The following is a 15809-nucleotide window of genomic DNA, read 5'->3' on the forward strand; positions in this document are numbered from 1 at the left end:
AATTTACAAAACAAAAATGATATTCAAATGACCTTTTATTCCTAAATTAAATTGACCTATATAGAATACATTCGTTACATAATTACGCGACAAAACGATACGCTGATCGCCTATTGCTTAATACATTGCGCGCTTAATTCATTATAATTCAATTACTACAGAGTATACTCTATATTTAGATCATAAAAAGAGCAAAATTTGAATATCATCACTAAATAAAACAGACTCGACGTCAAACTAAAATGACCTAATGAAATACCATTTCACACCTCAAATACAAAGCGGGACTTTCTAACAAATAATTTGCCCAAGTCGTTTTTTTTCCACTTCCTTTTAGACATACTCTGATCAATGTTGACGTTATCCGTGGGACGTCATGATCGTCATTGAAATGACAGAGCACAAAGCAAAAACTTAAAGCCAATGACAAGAAAACGCCTCCTTACATCGGAACTGTATGGTGACTAAAACCTAAGTCTTAATTGAGGGCGTTTTGTTTACTACCATTTGGTTTTTATTTATTGCTTAGATGTGTGGACGAGCTCACGACCCAACTGATGTTAAGTAGTTACCGGAGCTCATAGAAATCTACAACGTAAATGCCGCCACCCACCTTGAGACGGCTGCTTCACCCTTCAAACCGAAACGCATTACTGCTTTACGGCAGAAATAGACGGGAAGGTGGTACCTATCAGTGTGAGCTCACAGCCCTTTCTACCACCAGTAATTACGCAAATTATAATTTTGCGGGTTTGATTTTTATTACAGGATGGGTGATGTCTTCACCGTGGAAGTCAATCATGAACATTTGTTAAGAACGTATTTCATTAGAAAAATTGGTACCCGGCTGCGGGATTCGAACACCGGTGCATCGCTAGATACGAATACACCGGACGTCTTATCGTTTAGGCCATGATGATTTCAAAAACATTATGCACACCATACGTTATGCATACCATAACGTTTGGATTAAACATCTTCAGTACATCAACAGTAATTACGCAAATTATAATTTTGCCTGCTTGATTTTTATTACAGGATGGATTGTGCCTTCACTGTGGAAGTCAATTGTTAACGTTTGCTATTTACTGCGGAATTCGAACACCATTGCATCGCTTGATAAGAATGCCCGGGCGTCTTATCCTTTAGGCTACGACGACTTCATACTTCGCTTCACTTACAAAATTTCAAGTAAATAAATTAATTATTTTAGATCGTTTTCAAAGTTCAAATCAAATACGAAATTGACTTCTTGATAACTTGATAAGTTGGAAGACACGGTGGAAGTCAGTGAAATAAAACTACACTCAAACAAACTACACACACACTCAAAAACACACTAAACAAACATTAAAGAGTTTACGCCTGATATAAAGTTGATACCCATTACTGTTTACTGCAAAGAACTTTTCGTTTTCGTATTCTTTGCTTTCATAAACCTGAAAACTATTAAATACCATCAACAGTGGTTGTTGATATTTGATATGCCTATTTTAAATGCCATCAGATTTAAGAAATTCTTTAGAATATTTGAGAAGCATTTCATTTCTGATGTCATTATTATTTCTGAGGTTCTAAAGTTGAATTTATTTCGAAATTTATATAACAAAAAATAACTATAAAATTAAAATAGAAAAAGCTCAATTTCAAGTAGTCAACTCTAATAATTAATAGTGATACGACGTACACGCACGCATAGAAACAAATTTATATTTTATTTATAAGCATAACATTCAATTGATTTTTAAAAAATTACAATATTGTGTTTAGTTATTGTAATACACTAGCATAATTACATACAGTAAAAGATCTATTGGTATATTAAAACAATTAAAGTTAAAAAAAAAATGTATTTGCGCCTGCGTCTAAATGGTTTTTAGATAAAAAAAAGGGAAAGAGGAAAAAAAGGAGTAGAATACTACTATCGTCTACTGGTAATAGGGTGCATTTTACAGCAGCACACGTAAGGACCGCCGGGCTTCCTGTTGCTGCTGTAAAGCGTTCCGGCTTAAAGGATGGGACAGCTATTCTACCATTTAATTATGTCTTCGAACTCATGATCCAGGGTTGGTGACGGCATGCACCGTGTGACGTCTACAGGCTCCGCAACTTAACATCAGGTAGGCCGTAGGCTACATCACTCATCGATTCAATAAAATTGTTAATTAACCTTTGGCTCGCAATATAAATAAAAACTTACCAAATAAAATCCAAAATAAATATACACGTATTCATCAACTAAATAAAACTCTTGTCACAGCTCACTGCACTTTGATTAGATGTAAAAAAAAATATCACAAAAATATCGAAGATGTCGAAAAATCGAAAAAATATCTCGAAGGCACCAACCAATATTTTAAAAAAAATCATACACAATTTCCTTGATACTAAAATGAACTTTAATCGTTTAAAGTTAAGGTTTAGATTCGCAAATCGTTTTTTCTTATGACGCCGAACGCGTCTGCGCGGCGTCGTGCGTGCCGCTATTTTGCGCGCGCAACTCTCAGACTGTGACCGAGGTCTAAAAGTGGGTGACATAGAATTCAAGAACCTAAATGACGGGTTTCCTTTTCGGAATCATATTTCCTTTTACATTATTAGGAGCCATTGATTCCATGTGTAAAGCAATAATTCGAATTTCATTACAGAACACCCGAACTCGAATTTACGATAAAAGAAACTTGATACAAATAAATACTAATAATAAATCAAGTTCATTAAACACGGGATGATGTTCTAAAATGAAAAACCGAATCGTATAGGTATGAGCGTTAGGATATTTAATAAACTACCAAAGTAATTAAGAGACCTAGACGAATTACATTTTAAGAAAAACCTAAAAGATAATCTTATTAGTGAAAATTATTATCACAAAATGATTTTCTTGTGGACCACATTGAAAATAAATGGATTTTTTAATTATTAGTTGAATTGAAGGGTAAAAATTTACTTGTATCGACTACTTGTATTTGTATCTACTAATTTTTTCAAAGCTAAAACATACCACATGTTCGTGAACGTATTCATTAGAAAGTTTTTCAAAAATCTTTCGACTACATTAGATGATTATTGGACCCCATATATGTACATATGTAAGAATGTACATAACAAAAGCTAAAGACGAAGTCATATATTAAACAGCTGTTATTAGAATATTATATATGTCGACCTCATGTCTCAAAGTGCCCCTTTGACGCCTAAGCATCGGCTAAGCCGACAGGTCATAAACAACAACAAAAAAGTAAGGATTTTTTTTAAAACTAATCTACTAACTAGCTACATACATTAGAAACAGTAACACATTCGCAAATTCCTTACAGATCTATCAAATCCAATAAATAACCTTTGCATTAGACGCATTCAGCTCTAACACTAGGAGCAGGCTTAGGGACCCCGGTAACCGTACTCGTCGAACTCAACAAAGAGTTTGCCGTGCAACCTAACCCATGAATCAGCTCGCTGAGTTTCTCGCCGGATCTTCTCAGCGGGTCGCGATTCCGATCCGGTAGTAGATTCATTCGCGAAGCAACTGCTCTTGAGCTGTTAGGTCTCCTTCGGAGGCGCTCGGGTAGCTGTTAGCAAATCCCACCCCTCCTGGCTGAGCCTTTGCTCGCCCACCTGTCCTGGTGAAACTGGATAGGCGTCCGGGCTACCAGTCATAAAAAAACCAGCTTCAATCAAAAAAAAACATTCACAAATACCCGAATGCCAATCAAACTTTTGAAAGCCAACAAAAAAACATACTCACATAATATTACAAGTTCAATTAGATACATAATAAGTAGATACTTTCACTTTGTCTAAAAATTATTGAAGTATCGATAATAACTACACGTAACAGATATTTTATTAGTCTTCTAATGGTTTGTTAAAGAAAGATATTTACGAACATATTCGCATCAGTTTTATTGATAAATTCTAGGATACTTGATTACTTTCAAATTTCTAATGGCGATAAATAAAACTTTTTAGTCTTAAATAAAATCAATACGGTTAATTTATCTGTTTATGAAATTTAGTTGTCAAATTAAGCACATAAAATTTATTTTTCAATTTCTTCATTATCTCATTTTTACAATCGCACAGCCCTACACCGGGATAGAGTTCATCCATATCACCTAGAACTATTGAGTCTTTATAGACCTTTTTTGTCCGCGTCAGCCGACTCTGGAATGAACTCCACTCCAGCTTAATTTTTGAATGCTATAACTTGTCCTTCTTCAAGCAAGGCTTGTAGATACCATTCATCAGTAAACAGCGTCATGGCTGTCTAATTTTAATTAATACTATGACTCGTAAAAATCATTTAAATCAAATTTTCGATATTAAATATTCGATTCGATTTTTTATTTAAAGTATAATCTTCATGTCCGTTGATTCCAGTACATCAGTCTTTTGTTTTAGATCAAAGGATTGTGATTAGATCACAATCAATCCATCATCAATTCCAAGGCACGACCAGTAGGGGAAGGAAGGAGAAGACTAGATAATTAAGGGCAGCTGCTTTGCTAAATAGATCCAGCGAGAAACTTAGTCGAATCATGCTATAGGACGACATCAGTCAACTAATAAATCGAACCTTTGATGCATGATAATATCAAACGCTATCACTCACATTGTGGCCTCAAAGTAAACAATTCATTCTGAGTATTATGAATATACATTGCCTAATTGTACAAGTGTGTTCGGTTAAGCAGTTTGTAGGTGTTAACACCGAGATCTTGCCTTGGCACGCCGAGGTCGGATGATCAAGACGACGCGACGCTTGGCTATTTGTTAATTTCAATTAATAAATAGCTATGTAAAGATGAATGAAATTTTAGAATGTTATGTTTGCTTTAATGAATTTAATCTTTTGCTGGTATTTATTTCTTTAACTATTTTTTTATTTATTAAAAATAATCTTATTTAAAATTTCTATTGTGTACATTAAATATGTGCTTATATTAAAGCTATAACTGTTAGAACGGTAGGCCGACGTCATCAAGTAGCTACCGAACCGTCACGTACTCCCCAAATATGGTACGTACCGTTAAATTTGCGACGACAGTGGGTGAGGCTAAGTCATCATTGTGCATATATCATCTTCACCATTGAATCGACGGTTTTTTCAAGAAGCAATTCGCATAAGTTTGACCGATAATAATTTATCACTGGTGGTAGGATCTCTTGGGAGTCCGCACGGGTCCGCACGGGGTACCACCACCCCGCCTATTTCCGCCGTGAAGCAGTAATGCGTTTCGGTTCGAAGGGTGGTGTAGTCGTTGTAACTATACTAAGACCTTAGAACTTATATCTCGAGGTGGGTGGCGCATTTACGTTGTAGATGTCTATGGGCTCCAGTAACCACTTAACACCAGGTGAGCTGTGAGCTCGTCCATCCATCTAACCAATAAAAAAAAATTAAAAATTTTTTTTATGTGAATTTTTGGATTAATTTATTGCGTGGGAAAGTTGGATCGATATTCTTATGGTGGAATATGCTTTCGCAAAATCTAATCTGAAGATTTAAATTAATTTTAAGTATTCCATTTTAATGTTTTACATTATAAATATTATGTTTTGTTTTGTTACTTGTCTTTCTTGTAAAATTAGGGAGAAAATGTCAAACGTCAACCGCATTAAAACTCCTCAATAGAACAAGTGATGTTGAATTATCTTTGCCGATTTATTACCTAGAGGTAAATGAGTTAAGTTTTTTTTGTTGTTTTCTTAACCTGTAGACCTTAAGAATGGCTGCATATAATATATTTAATAAAACAGTATAACAACCGATTTTATACACAAAATCAGGAGCACACATTCGATATTTAAATATTTATTATAAGTTAGGTTGTACTAAGGTTCATTACATAATTTTTTTTTTTTTTTTTTTTTCTCCCTACCTATGCTGATAGCCTTGAGAGGCTATTTCAGCTTCGCCCTAACGTTAGTAGGTGAGCTCGCGGGGCTCAACCGGAGAGTTGCTAACACTGACCCTAGCAAGAGCAGTGCTTCGCAGAATCTACCACCGGATCGGAAACGCGACCCACTGAGAAGATCCGGCGAGAAACTCAGTGGGCTGTGTCTATGGGTTAGTTCACTCGTCGAACCCTTCGTCGCGAGCGACGGGTTCGACGAGGACGGTGACCGGTGCTTGTGGTGCCTAAAAGCACCGTTAATGGATCAGGAGGATCCGTAATGACGTGCTTTGGGCGACGTCGACGGTTTACCATTCGGTCTACTGGGTCGGGTATGTAATTTCCAGCGGCTACGATGAGAGGGTTCTCATGTCGTGCCGCCTTCTCAAAATGGCGCAGCGATGCCGACTGTAGATACTTACTAAGGGAGTCGAGCTCCAGGTCGTCGTGGAGATCCACATTCCTAAGGAACCAAGGCGCTCCGACGGCTATCCTGCAGAATCGTGATTGAATAACCTGAAGGGATTTCAAGTTGGTGCGGGCTGCGTGAGCGAACACTATGCTTGCATACGTCATGACGGGGCGTATACAAGTTTTGTAGAGAGTTACCTTATTACGGAGGGACAGTTTGCTTCGACTACAAAGCATTGGATAGAGTCGTCCTAGAATAAACGCGGCGCGGTCGCGTACCGTTTTTATATGGGGACGGAATGTCATCCCTCTGTCGAGGGTGACGCCTAGATATTTGACCTTCGAGACCCACGGAATGGGCTGGCCAAAGAGAGTGATGGGACTAACGGCGGAGGTGTTTGCGCGCCTACTACGGAGTGGGATGCTCGAAGTGATGTTCGGAGGGCGACCCCTTTTGAAGAGCACCGCTGCGCTTTTCGTGGGGTTGATGTCTATTCGCCACTTCCGGAACCACTGTCCCAGGGTGGCTACTGCGATCTGGAGTCGCCGATGAAGCAGCGACATCTTCCTACACGAGTAGTAGATAGCCGTGTCATCGGCGAAGAGCGCTAGATGGGTCTCCGGAGACCGGGGTATATCATTGATATACAAACTAAATAATAACGGGGAGAGCGCGGAGCCTTGCGGGACTCCGGCGGTCAGTTGACGGGGACGAGAACGAGTTCCCTCTACTCGATATCGAAACGAACGGTTCGACAAGAAGTCTCGTATGATGAGCACGAGTCTGTCTGGCACTCCCATGTTGTACAGTTTATAAATTAAACCGTTGTGCCAGACTTCGTCGAACGCCTTCGCGATGTCGAAGAAGAGGGCGCCGGTTTACATAATAAACCTCACGCTACGATTAAAAACTCCAACACTTTAAAAGTAAGGTTAAGGCAATTTTAAATTTAAAATAAATTGCAAGAAAAATCAATCTTTTAATCCTTTAGGATTGAGAACAACATTTACAAGTATAAGTAGCTTGTAAGAGCAAAAGTATTTGTGCTAAAACATGATACTACGTTGCTCGTTTATTTGTTTTTGTGTGTTTAATTTATATTTCAATGCACATACCACTATTTACTCTGCACTACCTTTGGTTGACTGATAGAGAATGCTTTAGGCATTAAGTGCGCCAATGTACCTTTCTACATGAAGTTGAATAAATGAACACTAGATGATGACCGGTTTTTTTTTGATTACGCCATCTTGTTGTGTCTTTAAAGCGGTTAGTTGCCCTCAATTAAGAAAAATAGTATTATTATTCGCCAATATTTGTCGGGAATAAAACAACATTTTCTGAAAATAAATCGTAGCTAGATCGATTTATTGCCCCCGAAATCCCCTGTATACTAAATTTTATGAAAATTATTGGGGCCGTTTCTGAGATTCAGATTATATACCTAGTCAGGTCATAATTATTGTCACACAGTAAAAACTTTTCTTTTACAATACTGGCCACAAAAAAGTTTATTGAATTCGAATTTCGAATTGTTCATGAAAATAAAAATAGTATACATTTAGAATTTTACTCATTTTTAAATATGGAGTGGACGCTTAAAGAAGACCGTGTTGCAGTTATTGCGTTGCATCGTTGCGGTTACGCCATAGATTATACACTTAATATATTTGAGATAGATGCGCAACTCTCATTTTTATTTTTGCTTTAGTTAGAGCCCAGGACAGCAGGCGTCGCTGCTGTCGATTATTAATCTCCCTACCCCCCACCAGGTGGCTTTTTTAGTAATTTTAATATTTTTTATAATTAACTCTCTTTATGAAAAAATCTTATCGTTTAGAATCGCTGAAATTCCCGGTAGTACTTATGAAATATTAAAGAACGTTTGATTGTGTTCAGCATTCTAATCGATAAGACCTTTTCATACAGAGAGAAAACAGTTTTTTTAAATAAAAAGCTGTAATTCTCTGTAAGCTATTTAATTTCCCTATATTACAAACAATTTACTGTTAAAAGATAGTATGAACGTACAATTGTATAAAATTTCGAATAACAATAACTCCTCTAGATTAATCCTACTAGAGTACTTAATAACATTAAATCGAAAGTTATCTAAAAGTTAATTAAGTCTAGATAATCAAATCATTCAATGTCACTTAAGTCATTTGTGCGAAATATAAACATGTCAGCTTTCCATTACAAACATAGTAGACAATTTGAATTAAATTTAATAAATTTGTTTCTTAACTATAGCAGTTCTTGCTTAAAGTTGATCGTGACAGATCATGACCTTGTATGAAAATATTACATCTATAAACAGTACCTATGCTTCGTCATACAATAATTGTCATTTATACTAGCATTGTAGAGATAATACACACACTAAAGTGAATACTAAATTATTCTTAGCATTCTTATAAACATTTAGAAATTTAAGAAACGATTAACCCACAATCATGTTCATAACATGTGACATTTTGTTCTGCACAAACGTTTTATTACATGATTTGAAAAACAAAAAATGTTTAAAAAATGTAATGATGATTTAAAGTACTCTTAAATATTGATAGTTTGTACTTAATGACGCTTATAGTAATCTTAGACATGATTACATTAGTTATACTTTTATTCCCTATCTAAATTATTTCTATTCTGACGTTTCTGATGCTTTAGCTTTGGTAATACTAGATGAAACAAACAGCAGATTGAAAGAAAATCATCTTAAAGTTAATTACATTCATTACAAACCATTAGTTTACATTTTGTTAAAAAAGAAACTGGTGTTCGTTACATGCAAATGAATTATAAACATACACATGCAAACATAAAATGTAAATTTATCTTTTAATCCAAATTAAATGTACACTAATATTACATCTAAATAATAGAAAGGGTTTCGAAAATTTTTATTGCACTCAACAGCAGACGAGCACGCAACCCGGCCCGTGATAAATGGTCACCAGTGCTTATAAACTTCAGCAGTGCCATAGGGGTTGCTGTCTTAAGTTTTAATAAATTATTAATATACTCAGTCACAAGCATATTGATTTCACATAATGAAAATGTAAGAAACATAATCATGTTTGGGCATTTTCATTTATATCTGCTCATACAGAAAACACAACTTAGCAAATATATTCCACAGTAAATCTAAATAATTGCAAATAATGCTTTTAAAGACCGTTGACTTTTGATCATTAATTAAAATCATCTTCTCGTAGAATTTACAAAAGGTTATTTACAAAAATTTATATCAGTATTTTCATATATTACTAACTTACTAATTACAACTATTCAAACGTAATACTATAACTATAAGAACTAAACAACCTATTTTAAAACAAAATTGGCATCAATTTAGTTCTTATGAACTATTTCAATTATTAATTTATCAATTATAAACATATTTAAAAAAAATTAAGATCCCTTGAGAGTTCACGTTCCTTGCTGAATCAGTTTCTCTTCTGAAACGGAGAAACAAAGTATCTTAAGTATGTAACAAATATTGAAAAAATACGACCATGAAAAATTTAGTGTTAATGTAATCTTACTTACAAATTAATATATTACATAACACGTTCTGGTTCAAATATAGTGCATCAATATTTTCATGTTTCAGACATTTTAGTGCTCCTTATAATTTTTCCATAAAATTTTGTCATTATCAAACCTTTGTCTACAAAAATAAAAACATTATTTTATATTGGGTAGAAGGATGAACGTGGTCACAGGCCACTTGGTGTAACTTAGTTATCAAACACCAGGAAACAAAACGTGAATGCCATCATCTAACTTTGGATGTGAGATCAATTGTGCTGTATTTTATTTAAACAGGAAAGCATGACTGATTGATCATTCCAAAAAACTAGTTCGGGCCCACTTGACAATAAGCATATAATACGCTGAGTTGCAAAACATAAATACTTCCACCCACTCGAGACAATTTTATTATCTGAGGTGTGTGTGTGATAGTACGAGACTTAATACCGACTGTTTTGATCAAAACTTAACATATATGATAGCTAGGCAGCAGAAATAGGAAGGACCATTAGTTGGTGCTAATTCATTTAATTATATTATGAATAATAATTATGTTAGCAAATAATATACCGGGAAAATAGTGTAAACTCACCGTTATCAAGGAATCCGAAATAGCATTTCATTTTCGATCTTCGAGGCATGCTGATTTTTAATAATAAACATTCTGTAAGAAATGAAAATAGTTACACAGGCTTACGAAACGCTAACGAAGAAAAAGTATTGGAGCCAAGTTATGTCTAAAGAGAATTCAAAACAGAGTTTCTCAATGTCTAATCGTCTAATATTCTCATAAAGCTAAAAGTTGCTCTAAATTAATACTACAACGTAAAATAACTCACACCAAGACGAAAAAAAACGATTTAAAAAATTAAATCGTTACGACATTTTGAAAACTTTTTTTTTTTTTTTGAGATTGTTTTACGGCCCTGGAATTTTGAAAACTTCAAAGCAGTGTTTCCACTTACGTTTTTTTTAACACATTTTACCCTAGTTTCTTTTGAATTTACCCTAAAATTTCCTAGACAACTTTCATAAATCCTTTATATGAGTCGACTATTATCAAAGCCGGCAATCTGACTTTTGGACAATGATTGGTAAATCAGAAAAACGAATTATTGACTTTATATTCCATTGGCAGTCACAAAACTCTTCGGAACGACATCTTAGATAAATAACAGGTTAACTATTAACCTTTATTTAATGCAGGTTTTGAACCGTATTCTTTGAAGGAGACGATTATATTCAAATAAATCTGTATTGACATATCAATAAAATTTTTTGTCCAAATGCACAGATTGCCACCTTTGATAATAGACGACTCATATAGAAAGCGTAAATAAAATACAGAAAATAAACCACAGCATATTATTTAATGTAGGTATATATAATATAAACGCCCCCAGAAGATCATAGATCTATAGGATTAGAATTTTCAAGGAAGTCGACGCATTGCTTTTATATTCTTTTGCTGCACAACCTAACACTGTTCGGTTCTAAAATTGAGCAATTGTTTGCTGGCAAAGTTGGGAACTTTCTATGAAGCAAGCCGTTCAGGGTTTCATTAGAAAGCCTGTTTCTTTTGTCAGTTTTTAAATTTGAGAACACTGAATAATCTTTCCACCTCAGTCTTTGAAGAAGGAACTGCTAGCAAAAGTGAAATGACAATTACAAGGTTTTCGTAAATGAAATTACCATGATAATCTTTCATGGTACATGAAGTACCTGTATATTACAATACAAGTAAGTTCTGGTGACATCAACGAAAATAGGTAAATAAAAATTTGGCGGATTATACTTATTGGGATTCTGGGGAATCCCTAAGAAAAAGCAGTGGCTTAATCTATGATTTACTTTACTAGAGGGTTACTGTTGAATCAAACCTTTATAGTTTTTATACACAACTCTGTTTTATTCTTTTACTTGTCAACTCGACTTAATGTCATTCTCTCTCCATAAAATAAAATGTTCATTGTTTTACTTTAATTATCGTTTATTTTAAAATTCACAACAGTTACTAGTATAGGCTTTGCTTTTTACCCCGAAATATCCTAAATCCTGGTATTTTTTAAATTGTCTTTATCATCCAAAATATCAGCTATTTTTCCCTAAAAAAGGGAGAATTCCCTAAAAGTGGAAGCACTGCTTCAAAGTACGCTACATTTTTTATTGAGTCAGAACTCATATCTGCCATCTAGTGAGTTTATTAGATCATTAATGCCTAAAAGTTACAAAAATGACGTCGCCACAGGAGTAAGATGACGCTAGTTGTATGTTATTTTCCTTTGTATGGGAGTTGCACCCCCCTGGGTTACGCGCCAATTCAAATTTTTAACATACTGAAAAATTTGAATACAAACAAAAGATTCGTTTATCGTACCATCAAACGATACAATGAAGACTCTAGTTTAGATGACAGGTCAAGAAGTGGTCGCCCTCGGTCTGTTAGGACTCCAGCAGTGATAAAAGCTGTGAAGGCGCGAATTCAAAGAAATCCCAAACGTAAGCAGAAACTGTGGGCCCTTCAGATGGGGTTAAGCAGAACCACGGTGAAAAGGGTGTTAAATGAAGACTTAGGGCTTCGGGCATATCGAAGAAAAACAGGACATCGTTTGAATGCTCGTCTAATGGACCTGAGACTGAAGAGATGCGGCGCTTTGTTGAAGCGGTACGCGGGAAAAAAGTATCGGGAAATTCTTTTTTCGGATGAAAAAATTTTTACCGTAGAAGAGAGCTACAACAAACAAAATGATAAGGTGTACGCACACAGTAGTGAAGAAGCGAGCAACCGTATTCCGCGTGTCCAACGAGGTCATTTTCCATCCTCGCTCATGGTATGGTTGGGAGTTTCTTATTGGGGTTTAACAGAGGTACATTTCTGTGAGAAAGGTGTAAAAACGAATGCAGTTGTGTATCAAAATACAGTCCTGACGAACCTTGTGGTACCTGTTTCTCATACCATGTTCAATAACAGGCACTGGGTATTCCAACAAGATTCGGCGCCAGCTCATAGAGCGAAGAGCACACAAGACTGGCTGGCGGCGCGTGAAATCGACTTCATCCGGCACGAAGACTGGCCCTCCTCCAGTCCAGATTTGAATCCGTTAGATTACAAGATATAGCAACACTTGGAGGAAAAGGCGTGCTCAAAGCCTCATCCCAATTTGGAGTCACTCAAGACATCCTTGATTAAGGCAGCCGCCGATATTGACATGGACCTCGTTCGTGCTGCGATAGACGACTGGCCGCGCAGATTGAAGGCCTGTATTCAAAATCACGGAGGCCATTTTGAATAAAATTTAGTGTCATAAGAATCTATGTTTTGTTAAGTTAATTTTGGTATATTAATGGTTACATAATGAATAAACTTGTTTCAATTATTTTACATTAAACATGTGACAGAATTTATGACCTGACTATGTACATATATATTAATATACAAGAATTGCTCGTTTAAAGGTATTATAAGATAAGATAAGATATAGTATTCCAATCGCAGCCCTCTCATTTCTACTTCCATTGTAAGTCAGAACATCTAACGTTAATACCATTATACACATTAAAGACATTGACCAGTTCAGCTAACTAATAAATTAAGTTGAATCATGAAGAAGTACATACAAAAGCATTAATAATATTTCGCTTTCACTTCGAGTCGCTGAGCTCAATGCGATCACGCAACACTTAGGCTTTGTACCTAATGGCTAATCTGTTCGCTTCGGAATGCGATAACCACTCAATTAAGTCATTACATTTCATCGCCGTGGTATTTAAAACTATTTGAAAAACCTACTGATCTCAATTATCATAAGTGAATTAAATCAAAAAGTCGAATTAAAAATTCAAACATTTTTTTTTAAATCGATTTGGTCCTGACCATGATTTTAAGGAGAAGTAATAAAATTATTGTATTTTTTTTATTTATTGCTTGGATGGGTGGACGAGCTCACAGCCCACCTGGTGTTAAGTGGTTACTGGAGGCCATAGACATCTACAACGTAAATGCGCCACACACCTTGAGATATAAGTTCTAAGGTCTCAGTATAGTTACAACGGCTGCCCCACCCTTCAAACCGAAACGCATTACTGCTTCACGGCAGAAATAGGCGGGGCGGTGGTACCTACCCGTGCGGACTCACAAGAGGTCCTACCACCAGTTTTCAAGTTAACTGATCAAACATTTATGATTCCTTCCATTTATTATCCTAATCTATGATTCAGATAATGGAACCCCAAATTTTTAAGTCGTTGCTAATAATCTCACATCGAAATCTCGAATTCAACCGGACGTTTTATGTAACCTAATTTATATGCTCGACAGAATGTCCTTCAGAATGAATTGGTAAATTAATTATGTAATTAGTAAAACTTGTCGTCTATGTATTAAGCACGAGGACACAAGACACATATTATTATGTGTAATTCGTAAATATAAAATATAAATTTAATTAAATGTATGTATCAAACTAAAACTTTTAAATAGCATTTTAAGCAAATTCTTTTTGTTGCCAGTACTGTTAAATACAGTGGTAGCTATCATATAACACAAGAGTGCTTAGTGCGAGTTTTTTAACGATCTCGATAGCGTAAAAGTTAGTTCATATTTGTATGGAATGGGATCGCTTGCTTAGGTTTGCCGCTAGGGGCGCTGTCCTAATTGCATACTAAATTGAGTTAACTTTTACGCTATCGAGAACGTTAAAAAACTCGCACTAAGCACAAAGATAGTTTGCAGATGCTCGAAGTATCACGTACGCAGCTGCGGCCTGGTATCACCTTATCCCGCAGAGTATGCGGGAGAGGTTGCAGGCCCAGCAAAATCTGGCTCTTCGCGCGATACTAGGAGCAGGCCGTTACGTCAGAAATGACTTAATAGCCCGGGATCTAGATGTGGAGTCGCTCGAGGAGTTCATCCGGAGGCTAGCTCGTAATCTTTACGAGCGGGCTGACGGTGGACCCCACGAGCACCTCCGCAATTTAGCTCCCTTGCACGCTAGACCACCTCATGGTCGGGCGCTACCAAGGGAGCTACTAGAACCCCCTGCTATGGCAAGATAGTCGGCCTAACCGGAGTGATATGGGAGTGCTCATAATGAGTGCCCCCATGGGACTGAGCTGTCCACACTCGCCATTTCCCCCCACACTGTTGGGGTGCCCCCCTATGGGGACCCATTGCACCACCCGCGTGGGTGGACCACTCCCCCGTCTGGGGAGTGCTAAAACGTCGGTCCCTCCCCGCAACGGCCTTCCCCTTCTGGGGAGACCCGAGCGGGTGAGCGCCTAACTAGTGCCGCGGCCCCCCCTCTGGTTTGTAGAGGTGGGGCCGCGGCATGGGGACGGTGGCGGGCCCCACGGTGCTGACTGTTGTCCCTGTATTGTACATAGTAGTTGTAGTTAGGTTAGTTAGTTTAGTTAGTTGTAGTTAGTATAAGAAGAAAAAAAAAAATTGCATTAGGAAGCAGAGGACAGCAGCCGGCGCCGGGGTGCGTCGTCCACGGGAATCGCTCCTCCTGCAACATCAAGCCCATCGTATGATATATATGTACCTAGTCAGGTCATAGATTCTGTCACATGTTTAATGTAAAATAATTGAAACAAGTTTATTCATTATGTAACCATTCATATACAAAAATGAACTTAACAAAACATAGATTCTTATGACACTAAAGTTTATTCAAAATGACCTCCGTGATTTTGAATACAGGCCTTCAATCTGCGCGGCCAGTCGTCTATCGCAGCACGAACGAGGTCCATGTCAATATCGGCGGCTGCCTTAATCAAGGATGTCTTGAGTGACTCCAAATTGGGATGAGGCTTTGAACACGCCTTTTCCTCCAAGCGTTGCCATATCTTGTAATCTAACGGATTCAAATCTGGACTAGAGGAGGGCCAGTCTTCGTGCCGGATGAAATCGATTTCACGCGCCGCCAGCCAGTCTTGTGTGCTCTTCGCTCTATGAG

General features: G+C 36.8%; 1 long non-coding RNA gene across 1 annotated transcript; it reads right to left on the reverse strand.

Moving 5' to 3' along the window:
* Positions 1 to 8275: 8275 nt before the first annotated feature.
* LOC149503014 (uncharacterized) lies at positions 8276 to 12156 on the reverse strand. Its single transcript, XR_016323171.1, has 2 exons — positions 9868 to 12156; positions 8276 to 9776 (listed from the first exon to the last, which is right to left on the reverse strand). It is a non-coding gene; the product is annotated as an uncharacterized LOC149503014 (long non-coding RNA).
* Between the last annotated feature and the right edge of the window lie 3653 nt (positions 12157 to 15809).

This window comes from Bombyx mandarina, chromosome 05 (assembly GCF_030267445.1).
Source record: "Bombyx mandarina strain Sakado chromosome 05, ASM3026744v2".
In the NCBI taxonomy this organism is placed as follows: Eukaryota; Metazoa; Arthropoda; class Insecta; order Lepidoptera; family Bombycidae; genus Bombyx; species Bombyx mandarina.